At 34.9% G+C, this 24,102-nt stretch overlaps 1 long non-coding RNA gene across 4 annotated transcripts in view; it reads right to left on the reverse strand.

The window, feature by feature from the left end:
• Positions 1–21,049: 21,049 nt before the first annotated feature.
• LOC109492681 overlaps positions 21,050–24,102 on the reverse strand; it is a 107,798-nt gene continuing 104,745 nt past the window's right edge. For 3 of the 4 annotated variants that reach the window (XR_006587293.1, XR_006587291.1, XR_002736652.2), the window contains 2 exons: positions 21,430–21,552; positions 21,050–21,201 (listed from right to left, as the gene is read on the reverse strand). This is a non-coding gene — a long non-coding RNA (uncharacterized LOC109492681). Of the gene's footprint in view, positions 21,202–21,413; positions 21,553–24,102 lie in introns of all 4 variants that reach the window. The other variant, XR_006587292.1, reaches the window with a different exon arrangement.

Below are 24,102 nucleotides of genomic sequence, written 5' to 3' on the forward strand. Positions count from 1 at the left end.
TCCTGGAGAATTTTCAATGCACACTTTAGAAGAATGTGTGTTCTGCTCTTGGATGGAATATTCTGTGCAATCTATCGAGCCCATCTTCTTTAATGTGCTGTGAATATGTCCTTACATATTCATTGATGTAAGTGGGGTATTAAATTTCTACTATTATTGTATTACTGTCACTTTCTCCCTTTAGGTATGTTAATAATTGCTTTTTACAATTTAGGTGCTTCTGTGTTGGGTGCATAATATTTATAAATGTTACATTTTCTTGTTGGATTGACACCCTTTATCATTCTGTAATGCCCTTCATTACCTCTTACTGCAGTTTTTATTGTAAAGTATGTTTTCCCTGATATAAGTATAGCTACCCCATCTTTCTTTGGTTTTTATTTACATGAAACATCTTTTTCCATTCCTTCACTTTCACTCTGTGAATGTCTTTAGGTTTGAAGTGAGTCTCTTATAGGCAGCATATTGAGGATTATTGTTTTTTATCCATTAAGCCACCCTATCTTTTAGTTGAAGCATTTAGTCCAGTGACACTTAAAGCAATTATTGATAAGTATGTAGTAATTGCCATTTTGTTACTTGTTTTCTGGTTATTTTTGTAGTTCCCCTCTGCTCTTTTCTTCTTTTCTTCCCATCCTCCCTATGTTTTGGTTGTTTTAGTTAGTAGGATTCCTTTCTCTTTTAGTTTTGTATATCCATTTTAAGTGTATTCTTTTGTGGTTACTGTGAACTTCACATATAACATCCTCTGTATATGAGTCTCTTTTAGGTTACTGAGTTAATTTTGAATACATTCCAAAGTTTTGTATTTTTACTACTCTCCCTTTCTATATTTTTGATGATACATTTTACATTTTATTTTGTGTACCTCTTAATTATTATATATTTAATTAATTTTACCATTCTCTTACCAGTCTTTTACCATTCATACTTGCTTGGTAAATGGTTAATCCACTACTTTTTTTATTTACCTTTTCCAGTGAGCTTTTCACTTTTGTGTGTTTTGTATTGCCTTTTTAAGATCTTTGTAGAAGTCTCTTTAACATTCCTTCTAAGGCCAATTTAGCAGTGGTGAACTCTTTGAGGTTTACCTTATCTGGAAGAACCTTCAATTCTGAATGATAGCCTTGCTGAGTAAAGAATTCTTGCTTGACTGTTTTTACCTTTCAGCACTTTGAATGTAGTCCAGAAAGGGGTAGCATGACAAAGTTCCCACTGAAAAATCAGCTGTTAGTTTTAATGGAGTTCCTTTGTATATAACAAGTAGTTTTTATCTTGCTGATTTTCAAATTCTCTAACTTTTGACATTTTAATTATAATGTGCCTTGATGTAGATCTCTTTAGGTTTCTTGTATTTGGAACTCATGGGCTTCCTGGATCTGGATGTCTGTTTCCTTTTCTGGGTTAAGGAAGTTTCTAGTCATTATTTCTTCAAATAAGTTTTCTGTGCCTTTCTCTCTCTCTTCTCATTCTGGGACCCATATTTGAATATCTGTTTAATACTGTCCTTAGGTTTCTTAAGGTATCTTCATTTTTAAAAAATTTACATTTTTTTTTCTTTTTGCTGCTCTGTTTGGGTGATTTCTACTGCCCTGTTGCTCATGTCATTTATCATCTCTCCTTCACCTACTCTTCTTTTGACCCCCGCTAGTACGTTTTTCAGCTCAGTTATTCTATTTGGTACATTCTTACTTTTTCTATCTCTTTGTTGAAGTTTGGTCTCTATTCATCTCTTCTTCCCCTGAGATCAGTGAGCATGTTTGTGATCATTATTTTGAACTCTTTATCAGGTAAATTACTTATCTCCATTTCATTAAGGTGTTTAGTTTTAGTTTTGGGTTTTTTTTTTTGTTTTTTTTTTTTCCCCACATCTGTGTTTTATCTTGTTCTTTCCTTTGGAACATAATCATTATTTCCTAATTTTGCTTGACTCTCTGTGTTTATGTTTTAGGCAAAACAGTTATCTCTCTGTCTTGAAAGAGTAGTCACAGGAAGATCAGGGGTTTGTTTCAGTCTGCTGTCTATATGGTGCCCTGGGAGTGGTAGCCTGCCCAGAACTATCTCTTCAATTGTTTTAGTACCATGGGGTCCAGAAGTGCAGGCCCCCTGACCACCTGTCTCATTAGTTCTTACATGCTTCTGTTCCTCACAAAACACATTGACAGTTCTACTAGCACTTTCCCACAGGTTTATAAACTTGATGTGTCCCACTCTGAGTCTGTTTTACCATTTATAACCTTAGTATAGTCTGACACATAGCATGTATTCAATAAATAAAATCATTACAGAAAGAATCAGTAATAACATGCTATGTTGGCACAAATTCAAAGTGGCATTGAAGTTTGGAGAAAAATTAAGTTGCCACTGAATATACAGATCATAAAGATTCTTATTAAGCATTTTGATGGGCTATGAAAAGTAGAGACCATTTAGATGTGTACAGAAAAGATGAAAAGGTGAAAAATGGGTACAAAGTCAGATCTACTACTTTTGCCTTCCTCCTATCATGTATTCAAATGTAGGTTGAATAAGGCTAATGGAAGTAGAAACATAGAAATGATTATTGGTTCTCGGAATGGAAATATGTTGTAGAATGGGGATTGAAGAAATTTTTGTGCCTAGACATGGCCAGAGTAATCTGTCAGTTGTATTCAGTTATCAGTGGTATATAAAAAGTGAAGAGACTGAAGATTATGAATTAAGGTCAAGAACCATTGCTATAAAGACAGTGAAGATCTGGCAATGAAAATAGGGATAAAGAAAGCCCTCGCTCAAAAAATATTGTGAAGGGAATTTGAAGCTCTTATAAGTTAATTGGATGTGAAAATGGGGATGAAAGAACAGAGAGGAATAAAATAATGCTTTATTCAAGTGTCCAAATGGGCATTTAATGTGTACCAAATAGTAGAGTTTTTTAGCTAGAGAGATAATGTATATGGTGGAGCAATTAATTTTAAAAATTTTTCCCATTTTATTGAGAAAGAACTGACATATGGCACTGTATAAAGTATAAAATAAAATGATGACATACATATATCAAAAAATAAATACCACAATAAACTTAGTTAAAATCCATCATCTCCTACAGATACAAAAAACACGCAAAAAAAATAACATTTTTTTCTTTGTGATAAGTACTCTGTCTCAAAGAGTTGGCTGTCTTAGCAACTTTTGTATATATCCTATAAATGGAATTTTGTACCTTTGACCACCTTCATCCAATTTGATATCTTTTCCTATGACTTTTTTAAATTCCTTAAGTGAAATCATAGAATATTTATATTTGTTTCTCTGACTTTTTTCACTTACCATCCATGTTGTCACAAATGACAGCATTTCCTCCTCCTTATTGCTGAATAATATTCCTGTGTGTGTGTATTATATCTTTATTTAGTTATTCATTTACTAACAGACATTTATATTGTTTCCATGTTTGGAATACTGAAAATAATTTTTCTATGAACTGAAGGGTGCACATGTCCCTTCAATGTAGGTTTTCATTTCCTTTAAATATATTCCTGAAATTAAAATTGTTTGATCTGATAGCTTCCATTTTTATTTTTTTTTTGCAGAACCTCCATACTGTTTTCCATAGTGGCTGCACAAGTTTACAATCCTATGAGCAATGCACATGTGTTCCCTTTTCTCTACATCCTTGCCAGCATTTGCTATTTTTTTTCTTTTTGATGCTAGCCATTCTAACAGGCATAAAGTGATACTGTGGTTTTGATTTGCTTTTTTCTAATTAGTGATATTTAGTATCTTTTCATGTACCTATTGCCCACTTGTATATTTTCATTGGAAAATATATATTCAGGTGTCTTGCCCATTTTTTAAATTGGGTTGTTTATTTATTAATGTTCTGTATGGGTTCTTTGAATATTTTGGATATTATTTCCATATCAGGTTTGCCAATTTTTTTAATTAAATTGAAGTTAGTTAACATACACTGTAATAATGGTTTCAGGAGTAGAACCCAATGATTCATCATTTCCACATTATGTTCAGTGCTCATCCTAACAAGTTCCCTCCTTAATTCCTATCACCCATTTAGCCCATACCTGCATCTACCTCCCCTCGAACAACCCTCAGTTTCTTTTCTGTATTTAAGAATCTGTTATGGTTTGCCTCCCTCTCTGTTTTTATCTTATTTTTCCTTCCCTTCCCCTATGTTCATCTATTATGTTTCTTAAATTAAACATATGAGTGAAATCATATGATATTTGTCTTTTCTGACTTATTTCACTTAGCATAACACGTGCTAGTTCCACCCATGTTGTTGCAAATGGCAAGATTTCATTCATTTTGATCACTGAATAATATTCCAGTGTGTGTGTGTGTGTGTGTGTGTGTGTGTGTGTGTGTGTGTGTATCATATCTTCTTGATCCATTCATTAGTTGATGGCCATTTGGGCTCTTCCCATAATTTGGCTATTGTTGATAGCCCTGCTGTAAACATAGGGGTGCATGTGCTCCTTTGAATCAGCATCTTTGTAACCTTTGGATAAATACATACTAGTGCATTTGCTGGGTTGTAGGGTGTCTCTATTTTATTTATGTATTTACTTACTTATTTATTTACATTTATACTATGAAATGTATTGTCAAATTGGTTTCCATACAACACCCAGTGCTCATCCCAACAGGTGCCCTCCTCAATGCCCATCACCCACTTTCCTCTCCCTCCCACCCCCCATCAACCCTCAGTTTGTAGCAATGTGGATGGAACTAGAGAGTGTTATGCTAAGTGAAATAAGTCATACAGAGAAAGACAGGTACCATATGTTTTCACTCTTATGTGGATCCTGAGAAACTTAACAGAAGACCATAGGGGAGGGGAAGGGGAAAAAAAGGGAGGGGGCCCAAACCATGAGGGTAACTCTATTTTTAATTTTTTGAGAAACCTCTATACTGTTTTCGAGTGGCGGCATCAGTTTGCATTTCCAACAACGGTGTAAAAGTGTTTCCCTTTTTCAACATCCTCACCAACATCTGCTCTTTCCTGAATTGTTAATTTTAGCCATTCTGACAGGTGTGAGTGGTATCTCATTGTATTTTTGATTTGTATTTCCCTGATGATGAGTGATGTTGAGCATCTTCTTATGTGTCTGTTAGCCATCTAGATGTCATCTTTGGAAAAGTGTTCATTTCTTTTGCCCATTTCTTCACTGGGTTATTTGTTTTTTGGGTGTTGAGTTTGATAAGCTCTTTATAGATTTTGGATACTAGCCCTTTATCTGGTATGTTATTTGCAAATGTCTTCTCCCATTCCATCGGTTGCTTTTTAGTTTTGTTGACTGTTTCCTTAGCTGTGAAGAAGCTGTTTTATCTTCATGAGGTCCCAATATTTCATTTTGGTTTTGTTTCCTTTGCCTCCAGAGGCATACTAGTAAAAATTTGCTACAGCCAAGGTAAAAGAAGTTGCTGGGTTTTTTTCTCCCTATAGGATTTTGATCATTTCCTGTCTCACATTTGGGCCTTTCATCCATTTTGAATTTAGTTTTGTGTATGGTGTAAGAAAGTGGTCCAGGTTCATTGTTTCTCATGTTGCTGTCAAGTTTTCCCAGCATAATTTGCTAAAAAGACTATCTTTTTTCTATTGGATATTCTTTCCTGCTTTATCTAGAATTAGTTGGCCATACATTTGTGGGTCCATTTCTGGGTTTTCTAGTCTGTTCCATTGATATATGTGTCTGTTTTTGTGCCAGTACCATACTGTCCTGATGATTATAGCTTTGTAGTAGAGCCTGAAGTCTGGAATTTTGATGCCTCCTGCTTTGCTTTTCTTCTTAAACATTACTTTGGCTGTAAGAAAGTCTCTTCTGGTTCCATACGAATTTCAGGACTGTTTGTTCTAGCTCTGTGCAGAATGCTGGTGTTATTTTGATAGGGATGGCATTGAATGTATAGATTGTTTTGGGTAGTATAGACACTTTACCATTTCTTCTTCCAATCCATGAGCATGGAATGTTTTTCATTTCTTTGTGTCTTCTTCAATGTCTTTCATAAACTTTCTATAGTTTTCAGCATACAGATCTTTTACCTCTTTGGTTAGGTTTATTCCCAGGTATCTTATGGGTTTTGGTGCAATTGTAAATGGGATTAATTCCTTGATTTCTCTTTTTGCTGTTTCCTCATTGGTGTATAGAAATGCAACCAATTTCTGTACATTGATTTTAGATCTTGTGACTTTGCTGAATTCATGTATCAGTTCTAGAAATTTTTGGGGCAGAGTCTTTCAGGTTTTCCAAGTAGGGTATTATGTCATCTGTGAAGAGTGAAAGTTTGATTTCTTCCTTGCCAATTTGTATGCTTTTCGTTTCCTTTTTGTCTGATTGCTGAGACTAGGAGTTCTAATACCATGTTAAACAACAGTGGTGAGAGTGAACATCACTGTGATATTCCTGACCTTAGGGGAAGAGGTCTTAGTATTTCCCTATTGAGGACTCTATTAGCTGTGTGTCTTTTGTATATGGCCTTTATGATGTAGAGGTATAGTCTTTCCATCCCTACATTATTGAGAGTTTTTATCAAGAAAGGATAATGTATTTTGTCAAATGCTTTTTCAACATTCTCTATTGAGAGAATCATATGGTTATTTTCCTTTCTTTCATTAAGGTGTATCACATTGATTGATTTGCAAATATTGAACCAGGCCTGCAGCCCAGAAATAAAAATCACATGATCATGGTGAATAATTCTTTTAATGTACTGTTGAATTTGATTTGTTAGCATCTTATGAGAAGTTTTGCATCCAGGTTCATTAGGGATATTAGCTTGTGACTCTTCTTTTTATTGGGATCTTTGGCTTGGGAGTCAAGGTAATGCTGATAATGATAATAGGATAAGTTCTTAGGATTTTCTTACATTTGTATTTTTGGAACAGTTTGAGAAGAATAGGTAAAAACTGTTCTTTAAATGTCTGGTAGAATCCCCCTGGGAAGTCATCTGGCCCAGGATTCTTGTTTGTTTGGGAGATTTTTGATAACTGATTCAATTTCTTTGCTGGTTATGGGCTGTTAAAATTTCATTTCTTCCTGTTTCAGTTTTGGTAGTGTGTGAGTTTGTAGGAATTTGTCCATTTCTTCCAGATTGTCCAGTTTGTTGGCATATAATTTTTCATAGTATTCTCTAACAATTATTGGTATTTCTGTGGTGTTGGTTGTGATCTCCCATCTTACATTTATGATTTTATCTATTTGGGTCCTCTTTTCTTTTTGATAAGTCTGGCTAGAGTTTTATCAGGTTTTTTTTTATTCTTTCAAAGAACCAGTGTTTAGTTTCATTGATCTGTTCCACTGTTCTTGTTGTTTTTTTTTTTTTTTTTTTTTTGGTTTCTATGTTGATTGTTTCCTCTCTAATCTTTTTTATTTCCTTTCTTCTGCTGGCTTTAGGCTTTATTTGCTGCTGTTTTTCTAGCTCTTTCAGGTGTAATGTTAGGTTGTGTATTTGGGACCTTTCTTGCTTCTTAGATAGGCCTGAATTCCAATGCACTTTCCTCTTAGAACTTCCTTTGCTGCATCCCAAAGTGTTTGGACTGTCATGTTTTCATTTTCATTTGCTTCCATGTATTTTTTTTCTTTATTCTTTAATTTCCTGGTTAGCCCCTTCATTATTTTTTTCTGTTTTTAAGTTTGTTTATTTTGAGAGAGAAATAGAGAGTAAGCAGGGGAATGGCAGAGAGAGAGGGAGACAGAATCCTAAGCAGACTCCACACTGTCAGCGCTGAGCTCAATGAGGGGCTCTGAGTTTGTGACCCAAACCAAAGTCAAGAGGCAGATGCCTGAGTCACTCGGGGACCCCACCCATTTATTCTTTAGTAATATGCTCTTTAACCTCCATGTATCTGAGGGTCTCCATTTTTTTTTCTTGTGGTTGATTTTAAGGTTCATAGTGTTGTGATCTGAAAATATGCATGGTATGATCTCAATTCTTTTTGTACCTGTTGAGGGCTGATTTGTGACCCAGTATGTGATCTATTCTGGAGAATGTTCCATGTGCACTTAAGAAACATGTATTCTGTTGGTTTAGGATGAAATGTTCTGAATGTATCTGTTAAGTCCACCTGGTCCAGTGTGTCTTTCAAAGTCATTGTTTCCTTTTCAATTTTCTGCTTAGATGATGCGTACTTTGCCATAAATGGGGTATTAAAGTCCCCTACTATTATAGAATTATTATCAAGAAGTTTCTGTTTGTGATTGATTTACATATTTGGATTCCACCATGTTGGGGGCATAAATATTTATAATTGTTAGATTTTCTTGATGGATATACCCTTTAATTATAACGCCCTCTTCATCTCATGTTACAGTCTTTGCTTTAAATTCTAGTTTGTCTGATATATGTACGGTTACTCCGGCTTTCTTTTGATGTCCGTTAGCATGATAGATGGTTCTCCATCCCCTCACTTTCAATCTGCAGGGTTCTTTAGGTCTAAAATGAGTCTACTGTAGGCAGCATATAGATGGGTCTTGTTGTTGTTTATTCATTCTGATACTCTGTGTCTTTTGATTGGAGCATTTAGTCCATTTGTATTCAGAGTGGTTATCGAAAGATAGAAATTTAGTGCCATTATGTTACCTGTAGAGTTGGTGCTTCTGGTAATATTCTATGGTCCTTTGTAGTCTTTGTTGCCTGGTCTTCTTTTTTTTCTTCTTTTTTTCCTTCACTCTGAGAGTCTCCTGTAAAATTTCTTGCAAGGCTGGTTTAGTGGTCACGAAATCCTTTGGTTTTTGTTTGTCTGGGAAACCCTTCATCCCTCCTCTATTCTGAATGACAGTCTTGTTAGATAAAGAATTCTTGGCTACATATTTTTCCCATTCAGCACATTGAATATTTCCTGCCACTCTCTTCTGCCCTTCCAAGGTTCAGTGGACAGGTCTGCTGCTAAACTTATATGTCTACCCTTGTAGTTTAAGGACCTTTTGTCCCTATATGTTTTCATAATTCTCTCTTTATCTTTGTATTTTGCAAGTTTCATTATGATATGTTGTGGTTTTGACCTGTTTTTGATTTTTAGGGGGAGATCTCTCTGCCTCTTGGACTTGAATGCCTGTTTCCTTCCCCACATTACAGAAATTCTTAGCTATAATTTGTTCAAATAAACTTTCTGCCCCCTTTTCCCACTCTTCTTCTTCTGGGACTCCTATGACATTGGTATTGTTTCATTTTATGGACTCACTAAATTCTCTAAGTCTCCCCTCATCATCTAGTATTTTTCTCTCCCTCTTTTTTCAACTTCATTATTTTCCATAATTTTATCTTCCATATTATCTATTCTTTCCTCTGCTTCTTTAATTCTTGTGATTATATCTAGTCAGTATTTCTTCTCAGTTATAGCATTTTTCATTTCAGCCTCACTAGTTTTAAATTTTTTTTTCAACGTTTATTTATTTTTGGGACAGAGAGAGACAGAGCATGAACTGGGGAGGGGCAGAGAGAGAGGGAGACACAGAATCAGAAACAGGCTCCAGGCTCTGAGCCAACAGCCCAGAGCCCAACGCGGGGCTCGAACTCACGGACCACGAGATCGTGACCTGGCTGAAGTCGGACGCTTAACCGACTGCGCCACCCAGGCGCCCCAGCCTCACTAGTTTTAAAGTTTATTTATTTTGAGAGAGAAATAGAGACGGGGGGAGAAAGAGAGAGTGCACATCAGGTGGGGGCAGAGAGAGAATTTCACTCTCTGTGAAATTCAAGCAGGCTCTGCACTGTCAGTGAGTAACCTAATGCAGGACTCAAACTGACTAGTTTTTAGGTCTTTGATTTCTGCAGGAAGAGTTTCTCTGGTGTGTTCTATGCTTTTTTTCTAGTTCAGCTATTAGTCTTATGACAGTTGCTGTAAATTCTTGTTCACATATACTATTTATATCTTTTATGAGCAAGTCCCTGGCTGTGATTTCTTCTCGACCTTTCTTTTGGGGAGAATTCCTCTGTCTTGTTATTTTAGCTAAGTTTCTGTCTTTTGCATGTTATAAAAACTTGTTATGTTTCCTGCACCTGAGAGTTCTGCTATCTTAAAAAAGAGTCATAAACTGTCCAAGGCATGGCACTTCAGGAAATGTTTCTGGTGTATGCTGTTTGTACTCTGCTGTTTCATTTTGGCTGCTCTCTCCCACTGGCCAGTCCTCCACAGAGCTCCTCCTTGCTTGTATTGGTAGAGCTTTTGGACCTTTAACTAGGTGTGCTTTGACCTGTTTGTTGAAGTAAGTCTTGTACCAGCCATGCTGTCTCTCTCCAACAGTGGAGATTCTTCTCACACTCTGCAGAAGTGTTCCACGTGATCTGACCTCTTTATAGCTGTATTTGAGGACCAGGAAAGCCCAGCATCCTCCTACTTCTCTGCCATCTTAATTCCTCTCTGGTTTGCAAATATTACTTCCCATTCAACAGATGGTCTTTTGATTTTGTTGAACATTTCTTTTGCTCTACAGAAATTTCTAGGTTGCTGTAATCACCCCTACCCATTTTTTTTTCTTTTTACTTTTGATTTTGTTCTTTGTACTTTAGGTATCATACACAAAAAGTCCTTGTCAAGACCAATGCCAAAGAGTTTTTTTTCCTATGTTTTCTAGAATTGATGATTTCCAGTCTTACATTTAAGTATTTAATCTATTTCAAGTTCATTATTTTTTAAATTTTAATTCCAGTATAGTTAACATAGAATGTTATAATAGTCTCAGATGTACATTATAGTGATTCAACAATTCCATACAATACTCAGTGCTCATCATGATATGTGTACTCTTAATCCCCCTTACCTATTTCACCCATACTTCACCCACCTTCCTTCTGGAAGACATCAGTTCTCTATAATTAAGAGTTAGTTTTTTTGGTTTCTCTCTTTTTTCCTTTGCTCATTTGTTTTTTAAATTTCGTATATGAGTAAGAGGGTATGCTATTTTTCTCTGACTTATTTCACTCAGCATTCACCCTCTAGATCCATCCATGTTGTTGCAAATGGTAAGATGTCATTCTTTTTTGTGACTTTATATTTTCCATTTATATATATTTATATTCCATAATTTGGCTATTGTAAATAACCTACAATAAACACAGGAGTGCATTTCAATTTAGTGTTCTTCTTTTCTTTGGGTAAATACCTAGTAGTGGAATAATTACATTGTATGTTATTTCCATTTTTAAATTTTTGAGGAACCTCCATACTGTTTTCCACGGTGGCTTCAACAGTTTGCATTCCCACCAGCACTGCATGAGGGTTCTTTTTCCTCTACATCCTTGCCAACACTTGATGTTTCTTGTGATTTTGATTTTAGCCATTTTGACAGGTGTAAGGTAATATGTGATTGTGATTTTGCTTTGTATTTCCATGATGATAAGTGTTGAGCATCTTTTCATGTTTCTGTTGGCCATCTGTTTGTTTTCTTTGGAGAAATGTCTGTTCAGTTCTTCTACCAATTTTTTAATTGGATTACTTTTTGTTGTTTTGTTTCTGTTTTTGTTTTGTTTTTGTTTTTGGTGTTGAGTTGTAAAGTTCTTTATATAGTTTGGATGCTAACCCTTATTGGATATATCATTTGCAAATATCTTATCCCATTCCATAGGTTATCTTTTAGTTTTGTTGATGGTTTTCTTTGCTGTACAGAAGCTTTTTATTTTGATGTAGTCCCAAGAGTTTATCTTTGCTTTAATTTCCCTTATCTTAAGAGACTTATCTAGAAAAATGTTGCTATAGGCAATATTATAGAAATTACTGCCTGTGCTCCCTTTTAGCATTTTTATGGTTGCTGGTCTCACATTTAGGTCCGTTATCCATTTTGAGTTTATTTTGGTGTACAGTATGAGAAAGTGGTCCAGTTCCATTCTTTTGCATGTAGTGTCCAGTTTTCCCAACAACATTTGTTGAAGAGACTCTTTCGCCATTGCTTATTCTTGTATGTTTTGTTAAAGATTTATGGATATACGATCATGAGTTTATTTCTGGGCTCTCTATTCTGTTCTACTGATCTAGGTGTCTATTTTTGTTCCAGTGCCATACTTTTTTTGATTACTATAGTTTTATATATCAGAAAATCATTTAACTTCTATGTATTTGTGTTCTTTCTAGATTTTTTTCTTATGGTTGATTTCTAGTTTGATAGTGTGCTAAGAAAAGATGCATGGTATGACTTTGATTTTTTTTTAATTTGTTGAGACTGGTTTTGTGACGTAATACGTGACCTCTTCTAGAGAAAATTCCACGTACATTTGAAAAGAATATGTATTCTACTGTTTTAGGATAGAAGGTTCTACATATATCTGTTAGATATGTCTGGTCTAATGTGTCATTCAAAGCCACTGTTTCCTTGTTAATTTTATTTGGATGATCTCTCCATTGATGTAAATGGGTTTTTAAACCCCCCTACTAATATTACTATTAATTACTTTGTTATTCATTTCTTTGTGTATGTTCCAAGTTAATTTTGTAAGTGATAAAAGATAGTTGTACAGTTTCATTCTCTTATATGTGAAAATACAATTTTTCTAATAATAGTGCTATTTATTGAAAAGACTATCTTTTCTGTTCCATTGTCAAATATTAGTTGAGTACATATGCTTGAGTTTGTTTCAGGGCTCTTGATTCTATTCCACTGGTCTGTTTTGCTGTTTTTATGCCAGTAATGTTGTTTTTATTGCTAAAGCTTATAACATAGCTTGAAATAAAATTGTAATACCTCCTGATTTGTTATTGTTTCCCACCCCCCTTAGGATTTCTCTGATAATTAGGAGTCTTTTGTGGTTCTGTATAAATTTTAGGATTTTTTTCTACTTGTGCAAAAAAATGCCATTAGAATTATGATGGAATTATGATAAGGATTGAATTGAATTTATACGTAGCTTTCTGTATCACAGATGTATTAACAATCTTAGTTCTTCCAATTCATGAACATTAAATACATTTCCATTTATTTGTGTCTTTGGTTTCTTTCATCAATGTCTTATAGTTGTCAGTGTATAGCACTCCCCTTCTTGGCTAAATGTTTTCAAAAATATTTTATTTTAAATTCTATTGTAAATGGAATCATTTTCTTATGTTTCAGATACTTTGTTGTTACTGTATAACACTGCTATATTTTTTATGTTAATTTTGTACCTGGCAACTACTAAATTCATTGATCTAATATTTTCAGTATGAGTCTTTAGGTTTTTCTCTCTACGTATAACATCATGGTACTTGCCAATAGAGACCATTTTACTTCTCTCTTTCCAATTCTGATGCCTTCCCCCTGCCCCTCTGCCCCCGGCTGATTGGTCAAGTTGGGACTCTAATACTCTTGTGTAGGAGTAGTGAGAGTGAGACCCTTATCTTGATACTGATCTTAGAGGGGAAGTTTTCATCCTTTTATTATTGAAGATGATGTTAGCTGTGGGCTTGTCATAGATGGCCTTAATTGTGCTAAGGTATTTTCACTCTATACCTAATTTGTTAGAAGATTTTATCATTAATGGATACTAAATTTTGTCAAATGCTTTTTCTGGATCTATTGAGATGATAATGTGATTTTTTTTCTTTCATTCTATTAATGTGATTTATTATATTGACTGATTTGTATATGTTGAACCATCTTTGAAACCCAGGGATAAATCGTACTTGATCATGAAAATTTTTTTAATTGCTAATAACTTAGTATTTTATTGATATTTTTGTATCTGTATTCCTCACGCATACTGACCTATAGTTTTCTTTTCTAGTAGTGGTTTGTTTGTGGTTTTTTGTTTTGTTTTGTTTTTTTTTTGGTCTTTCCCCCCCTGGCTTTGGTATCAGACAGTGCTGACTTCATAAAATAAGTTCATTTGGAAGGGTTTCCTTCTTTTCAATTTTTTCTGTAACATAAAGGAGGCTTGCCATTAATTCTTGTTTAAATGTTGCTAAAATTCACCTGTCAGTACATCTGATTCTGGGCTTTTTTTCTTTCTTTTGTTTAATTTTTTTAATGTTTATTATTTTGAGAGAGGGAGGGAGGGAGGGAGAGAGAGAGAGAACATGAGTGGGGGAGGAGAAGAGAGAGAGGGAGACAGAGAATCCAAAGCAGGCCCCGGGCTCAGAGCTGTCAGCACAGAGCCCGATGTGGGGCTCAAATCCACAAACCATGAGATCATGCCCTAAGCTGAAGTCGGATGCTTAACCGACCAAGCCACCCAGATGGCCCTGGGCTTTTTTCATTGGGAGATTTTTGATTACTTATTCAACCTGCTTACTAGTAACTGGTCTGTTCAAATTTCTTATTTTTTTCTGATTCATTATTGGTAGTTTGCATGTTTCCAATAATTTTTCCATTTCTTCTAGTTTGTCTAGTTTGTTGATGTATAGTTGACCTTTTGTGATCTTTTTATTTCTATGGTATTAGTTGAAATGTCTCTTTTCATTTATAATTTTGTTGAATGTGTCCTTTTTTTCTTTCTTGATCTAAGTAAAAAGATTTGTGTTTTTGTTTATCTTTTCAATGAACCAACTCTTTTTTTGGTTAATCTGTTGTATTGTTTTCCAGTTTTCTATTTTTGTTCTATGATTTATTATTTCCTTCCTATTGATAACTTCAGGCTTAGTTTTTTTTTTTCTTTTGTTAGGCTCAGTTTTTTTTCTTTTGTTCCTTAAGGTATAGACTTGTTTATTTGATATCTTTTGTTTTGTTTTTTTGTAGGCCTTTATTGCTATAAAATTCCCTCCTAAAACTGTAGTTGCTGGATAAGTTTTGGTGTGTTGGGTTTCCATTTTCATTTTTCTCAAGGTACTTTTAAATTTACCCTTTATTTTCATTTTTTTTGTTGTTGTTCACTAGCTGTTGAGAGTGCTGTTTAATTTCCTTATACATATTAACATTCCAGTTTTCTTCCTGTTTTGAATTTCTACTTTTCTACCATTGTGGTCAGAGAAGATACTTTAATCTTTTTTAACCTGCTAAAATGTGTTGTGCATTCCAGAAAATGTTCCGTGTGCAGTTGAGACAAATGTGTATTCCCCTGTTGTCTGATAAACATTATGTATATGTCTGACAGGTCTATTTTATCTATAGTGTTTTTCAAATGCACTATTTCCTTATTGATTCCCTGTATGATCTATTTATCCATTATTGACAGTAGGGTACTAACATCCTCACCTGTCATAATGCTGTTTATTTATCCTTTTACTTCAGTTATTTTTTGCTCCATATATTTGTGTTCTGTGAGTTGAGTATATAAATATTTACAATCATTATGTTGTTGGTGTATTGACCCCTTCATCACTATTTAATAATCTTCTTTCTCTCTGTATCTTAAGGTCTACTGTTTTTTCCTGATGGAAATATAGCTTCACTGCTTTTTTTTTCTTTTGATACCATTTTCTTGAAATAACTTTTTCCATTCTCTTTCTCTAACTCTGTGTGTCTCTAAGGCTAATGTGAGTCTCTTGTAGCCATAATTTGAATTTTTTTTCATAATTTTACCTTTAAGGTATTCTTAAAGCTTTTGATTAGAGAATTTAATCCATTCATGTTTAAAGTACTATTGATAAGTAAGGACTTACTATTGCTGTTTTTTTTTTTCCTGACTGCTTTGTAGACTAGTTATTCCTTATATCCTCCTGTTGTGTGTGTATGTGTGTGTGTTGATATCTTTTGGTATCAGTAAGCTTTGACATTTTTTATCATGTTTATTTGTATATCTACTATAGATTTTTCCCTTGCAGTTCTCATAAGGTTTACATAAATATCTTAAAATTATAATACCCTATTTAAACTGATAACTTCACTGAATAGAATTCCTAAACTTTACAATTTAACTTCCCCTCATATTTTAGATTATTAATGTTAGTTTACATATTTTATATTGTGTAACTAATAACAGATTATTGTAGTTATGATAAATTTTAAACTACAATTGTAGATAAATTACCCAAATTACCATATTATAGAATCTACTTTTATGTATTCACCAATATCCATGAGCCTTATACTGCCTTCTTATGCTTTTACAATTTCAATTAACATCATTTTTCTCAGTTTTTATCTCTCCTTCATTTCTGAAAGACAACTTTGCCAAGTATAGAATACTTGCTTGAGAGTTTTATTTTTCAGTATTTTGAATATACCCTCTCATTTTCTCCCAGCCTGAAACATTTCTGTTGTGAAATCCACATGTAATTTCTCTTTTCTCTTGCTGTTTTAAAGATTCTTCCCTTTACTTTTGACAATTTAATGTGTCTCAGTGTAGTCCTATTCAGGTTCAACCTATTTGTGTTTTTTTTTTTTTTAATTTTTTTTTCAACCTTTATTTATTTTTGGGACAGAGAGAGACAGAGCATGAATGGGGGAGGGGCAGAGAGAGAGAGGGAGACACAGAATCGCAAACAGGCTCCAGGCTCTGAGCCATCAGCCCAGAGCCTGACGCGGGGCTCGAACTCACCAACCGCGAGATCGTGACCTGGCTGAAGTCAGACGCTTAACCGACTGCGCCACCCAGGCGCCCCGCTATTTGTGGTTTTTGAGTCCTCTGGATTTAAGAGTTCATTTTTCTCCCCAGTTTTGGAAAACTTTCAGCCACTATCATTTAAAATATACTTTTGGTTCTTACTCTTTCTCTTCTAGAATTTACATAACGTGGATAATGTCAATTTGATTGTGTCCCATAAGTGTTATAGACTTCTTTACTTTTGTTCATTTCTTTTTGCTCCTCTAATTGGATAATTTTAAATGTCCTTTCTTATATTTGAGTGTTTTATTTTTTATTTTTTTTTTCCCTTCCCATATTTGACTCTGCTTTGGGGCTCTTTTCTGAAGTCTTCAGTATAGTCACTGTATTTTTTAGCTCTAGGATTTTTTATTTGTTGGTTTTTGATGGTCTCTATCCTTGCTGAAATTCTCATTTTGTTCATGTATTGTTTTCCTATTTTTGTTCAGTTTTTTGTCTGTTTTTATACTTCATTAAACATCAAGGGGAGGATTATTCTAAAATCTTTGTGTGGCAGTTCATATTTATCCATTTCTTTAGAGTCAAGCTTTATTAGATTCATTTGTCATGTCATGTTTACCAAATTTGTCATGATCTTTGATTCCTTACATTGTTATCTATGCATCTGAGTAAGTGGTCGCCACTTCCAGCCTTTACAGGTTTGCTTTGACCTAGACCATTCTTCTCTAGTCAGGTCAGTTGGTTTTCTAGATGCATCTTCTAGGCAGGTAGGACTTGCTATCAGGTTTATTTTGGGTCAAGGTCACTTTCTGAGCTTTGGAGTAGGAGGGTGCTGCCGGCTGAGAATAATTAGCTATGTTTGATGGCTTGGTTCCCTGCCTAGAAAAAACTACTAGAGAGGTTCTGCAGTCACCTGGGTTTTCTGGTCAGGCTTATTATCAGTCAAGACTGGTACTATATTGAGCAGTGAGTGAGACTATGAATTAGCTTCTCTGCCCTGGCAAGTCAGCAAGGAGGGTCCCAGGGACTGCACAAATTTTTCTAGGGGACCTGAAACAGGCAAAACTATGCACTGAATTTTCTGACCAGATAGAGCCAGTGGTTTTGCTCTGCAAATGGAAAGAGACACAGGTTTTCTCTGTGTTTATATGCCACTATATGTATGGCTGTTGGATAGGCAGTGCAGCTTGCTGTGTGCTTTGGTTAGGTTCTTTGGTCAGGCAGGTTGAAATATTTTTTTCAGCAATAGGTGGGGCTACCCATTAGTTTCCCTGCCCAATGGCAGTAAAAGAACTTGCTTTAAGGCTGATAAAGTTTTTGTGCATATTACTGAATCAAGGCAACCTTTGCCCCAATCTCCTTGGCCAAACAGAGCCATTGACTTTGCTTTGCAGACTATCACCTCTGCTGCCATTCTCTCTGCTCAGTGAAAAAGTTGGTCTACACAATGTTTTAGGTGTTCTGGCCAGGATTTCTGGTCATGTAAGGCTGGGAGCTTCAATTAGCAACAGGCAGGGCTGTGACTTAACTCCAATGCCTGGTCAGGGCAGAGCAGGCTCTGGAACTTGCAAATCTCTTTATTTGAGAACCTAAATTATACAGAATAGCACCCATCAGGTTACCTAGTCAGACTGTGCCGTTGATTCTTCTGATAAGCAAAACTGCTGGTCAGGAATACTCTTTAGGTGCTATGGGTAGGAATTTGGTCTGCCAAGATCCAAATACTGGTTGTGGCAAATCTTTCCCTTCCTTCTCTGTTATAGTTAGATTTCTAGTGGTCAAGGTCCACAGATCCCCCTGCAATTCTTGTGGGGCAAGACCAGAGTGGGTACTTCCAATAAAGTGACCCACAGTTCTGGGGGTCTGGAAGTGTACCCTGGGCTCTGTTTTCCCACTAGGAGAATAGCATGCTCAGTGGCATGATACTGTGCTAGCCTAGAGGAATGGGCAATGTGGTCAGTGCGTAGTCCCTCCTCTTACTCTTCCTATGTGGTCTCTCTTGGTCTGTGTGGTACAAAGATGTCGAAATTTTGTGGTGGAAACATTATAATATTTATTAATTATAATGTATAATTAATATAATTATACATTATAATTATACATATTATTAAATTATACATATATACACACATACATGCATATATATACATACACATACATACACATATATGTATATACTACATATATGTATATGTAAACATATACTATATATATGTAGTACATATATACTTTTAGAGTTTGACATGTTCAAGGAGCATTCACATTGAGCTATCTCCTGAAAAGGTGAAACAAGAAGCTAGCAGAGGTCAGGACTAGATATATTGCAGATTTGGGCAGAGATAGATTGTAAGGGGAAAATAACAAAATGTGAAGAGTTCTTAAGGACAAAAGAGGAAAATAAATAGGATTGGGGTGAAAAGATAGGAGTTTAGTAAGGGACCTTGTGATTTTCAGGTTCAAAAGAAGTGTAAGAATGGATTCACTGGAGGGTAAATGTTTTAGCTCAAGAGAGAGGTCAGAACCAAAGATATAAAGTCATTGTTATAAAGGCTATATCATAGAGCTATGTATGGAATGACTCAGAAAAAGAAAAGACAGGGAAGGAAAGACTCCAGGAGAGCTCTGCCAAAAAGGAAATTGGAGAGAGGAATGCGGTGTACACTTATAGAAAGTGAGATAATAAAGAGAAAACATTCACTTTCTAGTGAAAGAAGAGAATTTCAAGAAAAAAAATACATTGACATCAACAGTGTCCACTATCCTGTTAATGTCTGGATATGTAAGGACTAGATTTTCCATTAAATTGGGTAGTTTAAAGGTCATTAGTATACTTAGAAGACCATTCCTAATAGATAGATGCAACAATCCCATGACCTGAGATTTACAAGAAAACATTATAAAAAAATAACTAAAAAGGTTAATACTTCTTTACCGAATGTAGACATGCAGGAAAAATTGTTTGCCAAAATGGAAAATGTTGGGGTAATAAAGGGAAAAGTGAAGGCACAGGGGAGGAAAGAGAAAGAGACAGAAAGTCAAAATCACTGACCCCAAGGAAAACAGTGATAGAATTATTTGGCACTTTTATTTGCATCTCTATTTATTTTTATTTCCTTTCTTATCTTGAGGAAGAAAAAAAAAATGGCCGTTCCCGAGTTTTTAATGCAAGCTCTCAATTTTCTTTGTTAAGAAGAGACAATGGCATTGGCTGGGGTGGGGGGGGGGAGAACCTTGAGGAACAGAAAGATCTAAAATAACTTTATTATTTAAGATATATTATGGTACAATAGAACATGATCATCTCAATAAGTGAAGAAAAACAGATACTGTCTAAACACTGACACTGCTTATTTGTGGTGTAACACTATGTAAGTAACTCCCCAAACCCAAGCAGTCTGAAAAATTGGGATAATATTGTTACATGGTGAAAATTAAGAACTCACATTCATTGAGTGCATCCAGTATTTCAGATTGTAGAGCAATATCTTGAAGGGTATTTCCATTTATATTTCTATATTTTAATTTTCTAACTTAATTGTAAGGATTCACAATGGTATGTACTATACCTGGTATAGTTTTTTTATGTTTTTCTCTACTCAGCATGGAGAATGGTACACAGTGAGAGCTTTAAATGTATTTGAATTCTCTAGAATTTTGAAAACATTTCTTTGGGTCAGTCTTGTGTCTCTTAACCACAATAGGCTTTTTAGAGTGGGAGACAATAGTACAAAGGAATTTTTCTAGAAGAGACCAGTAACTAACAACATACACTATGAATTAACATTTTTAGAGTAATGTAAAAAAAATCCCTTTGTTGTCTGTTACAGGTCTATTATAAGCTTATGGAGAGTTTGGGCTTCTATCACTTCTATAATATTTCAGTGCTTAAAGACTTTCATTTTGACTTAATTTTCTACCTATTTGCATAAAGTATGTCTTTATTTGCTCCCTATCTAAGTTCTCTCATTCTTATATTTTGTGTTATATTAGATATTTTGCTAATTTTACGGGTTCTAGTCTTATGTATGAATATATTTTTTCCATTCTTGGCACATGTATTATATAATTACATATCTATGAAGCCTTGGACATCTTAACCATTTTACCTATGTTTTGTGGAATCAACTCTATTCCTTTGGATATTTCTTTCTCTCCTCTAGGTATGGAAATTAATCTTACATTCTATTGCAATTATAAAATTTACCTCAGAATCCACTGACACTTGTAACAATAAATTTCTAAAAATAAGTGAAGTCATGTACAAATGACATATGATACAGTTCTATTGTTTCCTGGGATGATTTCACGTCAAACAAAATTAGAATAAGCTAAAGCTTTATATTTGTGAGAGAGATACAGCTTTGTTTTTCCTCTAATTAATATACTAAAGCATAGCCTATTGAAGATGTTGTTGATGGAAAAGATCTAAGAAAGCTTTTTGCCTAGGGTTTCTTAAAACAATTTTCTATAATATTTTATCAAAACATTCATGGAATCTCGACAAATAAACCAAAGCAATTACACTTTGATATGTTACACGTGGGGGTCATAGCTCTTCTTTCCTTTTTCAGCTCTCTTGTGGATGTGAAGCAACATGGCGCCTCCACAGCATAGTGCAGTAGTGAAGAGAATATATCTTCATCTTTGAGAGTATGGACGGACGTAAGTAAGTGAATGATCCTCCCTTTTAAACTGCGATGATCCAAGGTTTTGTTGTCGGTATTTGGAGGCTAATATATTCCTAACTACAAGTAACAAATTCTACTTGAGGATGTTCTTGAGTTATCAATGCGTCCAGTTCTAGTGAGTTCTCTATAAGAAAAGAAAAAAACAGTGTACAGGCATACTTGAGACATTGCAGGTTTGATTCCAGACTACTGCAATTAAGTGAATATTACAACAAAGCAAATCAAATTAATTTTTTGCTTTTCCACTGCATGTGAAAGTTATGTTTACACTATATTTTAGAATACAATTGCATACTTAATAGGCTATCTAAAAAAAAAAAAAAACAACATATATACCTTAATTTAAAAATACCTTATTGCTACAAAAAATTCCAGGTTGGAACTTTTTTGTTGGTGGAAGGTCTTGCCTCAATGTTGACGGCTGCTGACTGATCAGAGTGGTGGTTGCTGAAGGCTGGTGTGGCTATGGTAAGTTCTTAAAATAAGACAACAATAAGGTTTACTGCATCAAGTGACTCTCAGGAACAATTTCTCTGTAGCATGCAAGGCTGTTTGATCGCATTTTACCAATAGAACTCTTTTTTTCAAATTTAGAGTTAGTGCTCTCAAACCCTGATGTGTTTTATCAACTAATTCTACATATATTCTATATCCTTTGTTGTTTTTCAAGAATCTTTACAGCATCTTCACCAGGAGTAGTCTCCATCTCATAAACCACTTTATCCATCCATTAGAAGCAACTCCTCATCTGTTCAAGTTTTATCATGAGAATGCCATAATTCTGTCCCATCTTTGGGCTTCACTTCTAATTCTAGTTCCCTTGCTATTTTCACCACATCTGCAGTTATGCCCTCCACTGAAATCTTAAAGCCATCACAGTCATCCATCAAGTTTGGAATCAACTTCTACCAAACTCCTGGTAATGATGATGATTGACCTTTTCCCATAAATTGTGAGTGTTCTTAATGTGATCTAGAATGGTGAATATATTCCAGAATATGTTCAATGGGCTTTGCCCAGGTCACTATCTGTGGCAGCTATAGCCTTATGAAATGTAAAATTTGAATCCTTGATCCATGTGCTACAGAATGGATGTTGTGGTAGCAGCCATGGGGAAAAAACAAAACATTAATCTCATAGTACATCTACATCAGAACTCTTGGGTGGCCAGGTGCATTATCAATGAGCAGTAATATTTTGAAAGGATTTTTTTCCCAAACTGTAGGTCTTAAGATTGGGCTTAAAATAGTCAGTAACCCATGTTGTAAAGAGATGTGCTGTCACCCAGGCTTTTTTGTACCATTTATAGAGCAGAGGAAGAGATTTACTATAATTATAACAGCCCTAGGATTTACAGAATGGTAAATGGACATCAGCTTTAGCTTAAAGTCACTAGCTGCCACAGCTCCTAACAGAGTCCGCCTGCCTTTAAAAGGAGGCATTGGCTTCTCCTGTCTAGCTAAGACAGACCTAGGTGACACCTTCTTCCAATAGAAGGCTGTTTTGTCTATGTTGAAAATCTGTTATGTAGTGTACTGCCTTCAATAATTATCTTAGCTACATCTTTTCATGAAGCTTCTACATCAGCACTTGCTGCTTCACCTTATACTTTTATGTTATGGAGATGGCTTCTTTCTTAATGAAGCAACTGCTGCTAGCTTCAAACTCTTCCTCTGCAGTTTCCTCACATCTCCAGCCTTCACAGAATTTAAGTTAGAGTGTTGCTCTGTATTAAGATTTAGCTAAAGGGGATGTTGTGGCTGGTTTGATCTTCCTTCCAGACCACTGAGACTTTCACCATAAAGTTGTTTCACCTACCTATCATTCAACTGTCCACGGGAATTGCACTTCTAATTTTCTGTATATTCACAACTTGGCTAATTCGTGCAAGAGGCCTGGCTTTTGGCATACTTTTCTCACTGAGCTTAAAAAGTAAGAGATGTGTGACTGTTCCTTTAGAGGCCATTATAGGATTAGCTAACGGACCTAAATTCAATATTGTGTCTCAGGGAATAGGGACACCTCAGGAAGAGGGCGAAGGATGGCTGCTGGAAAAATGGTGCTGATAGACTTGCTCAACAAAGGGTTGCCACACCCCCTCAGTTCGTGCAGGCGGAAAAAAATCACAGTATCTGTGAAGTGCAATAAAGTGAAGCACAATAAAATGAGGTATGCCTGTATATTGTGTATACCTTATTTTTTATTTTTTTTAAATCAAAATGTAGTGTTCTGTGATCCAGAATCCATAATATATGCTGGGGACTTATTGCAGTCAAGAGGACACAGGCTAGGGAGTAATGGGAGGGAGATATAGGAAGACATTGATACTATTTATTTGCACATTAACTACAATATTTGAGGAACATTTTTACAGTAATTTCTTTAAAAATAAACTTTAAAACACTGGCATAGTAATTATATATATCTGCATCTATCTATCCACACACAGCATTTAGAGTTTTAACTGGTCAATTAGTAACACCAAATCTCACTTGCATCTATATTAAATACATAATTAAAGTTTCCACACACAAATTTTATTGGTCAGATAAACCAATCACTGATGGATCGATCTATATCTATCCATACATATCCTGTAATGGGAGTCAAGAAAATTTTATCTATTTCTTACAGGTTTATAATATGAAGGCTTGGCCAACATAATTTTTGAAGAAACCTTTTACACATATTCTTCTTTCACTGTGTTTAAGAAATCCGTCATTAATCTATCTTCCCTTAAAAAGTATTCCTAAGAATATTTCTAATTAAGAAAAACTTATTTCCATTCCCCACTAATTCATGATTGATATGTAACAAGTAAACCACTTTATTTGTTCAAGTGCTAATTTTGATGTGGACGACTCCCCATAGTCTATGCACCTTTGCTAGCAGAGACACCAAAGCGAAAATAATTTAGTAATAATGAAAATTAACTGTAAGTAGTTGCCTCAAAACTGACTGAATGTGGCTAAAGGAAGAAAAATGATTCATTTTTAACTTATTTATCTGGTAGTGACTTCCTGCT

This window comes from Felis catus, chromosome D2, assembly GCF_018350175.1.
Source record: "Felis catus isolate Fca126 chromosome D2, F.catus_Fca126_mat1.0, whole genome shotgun sequence".
Classification (NCBI taxonomy): Eukaryota; Metazoa; Chordata; class Mammalia; order Carnivora; family Felidae; genus Felis; species Felis catus.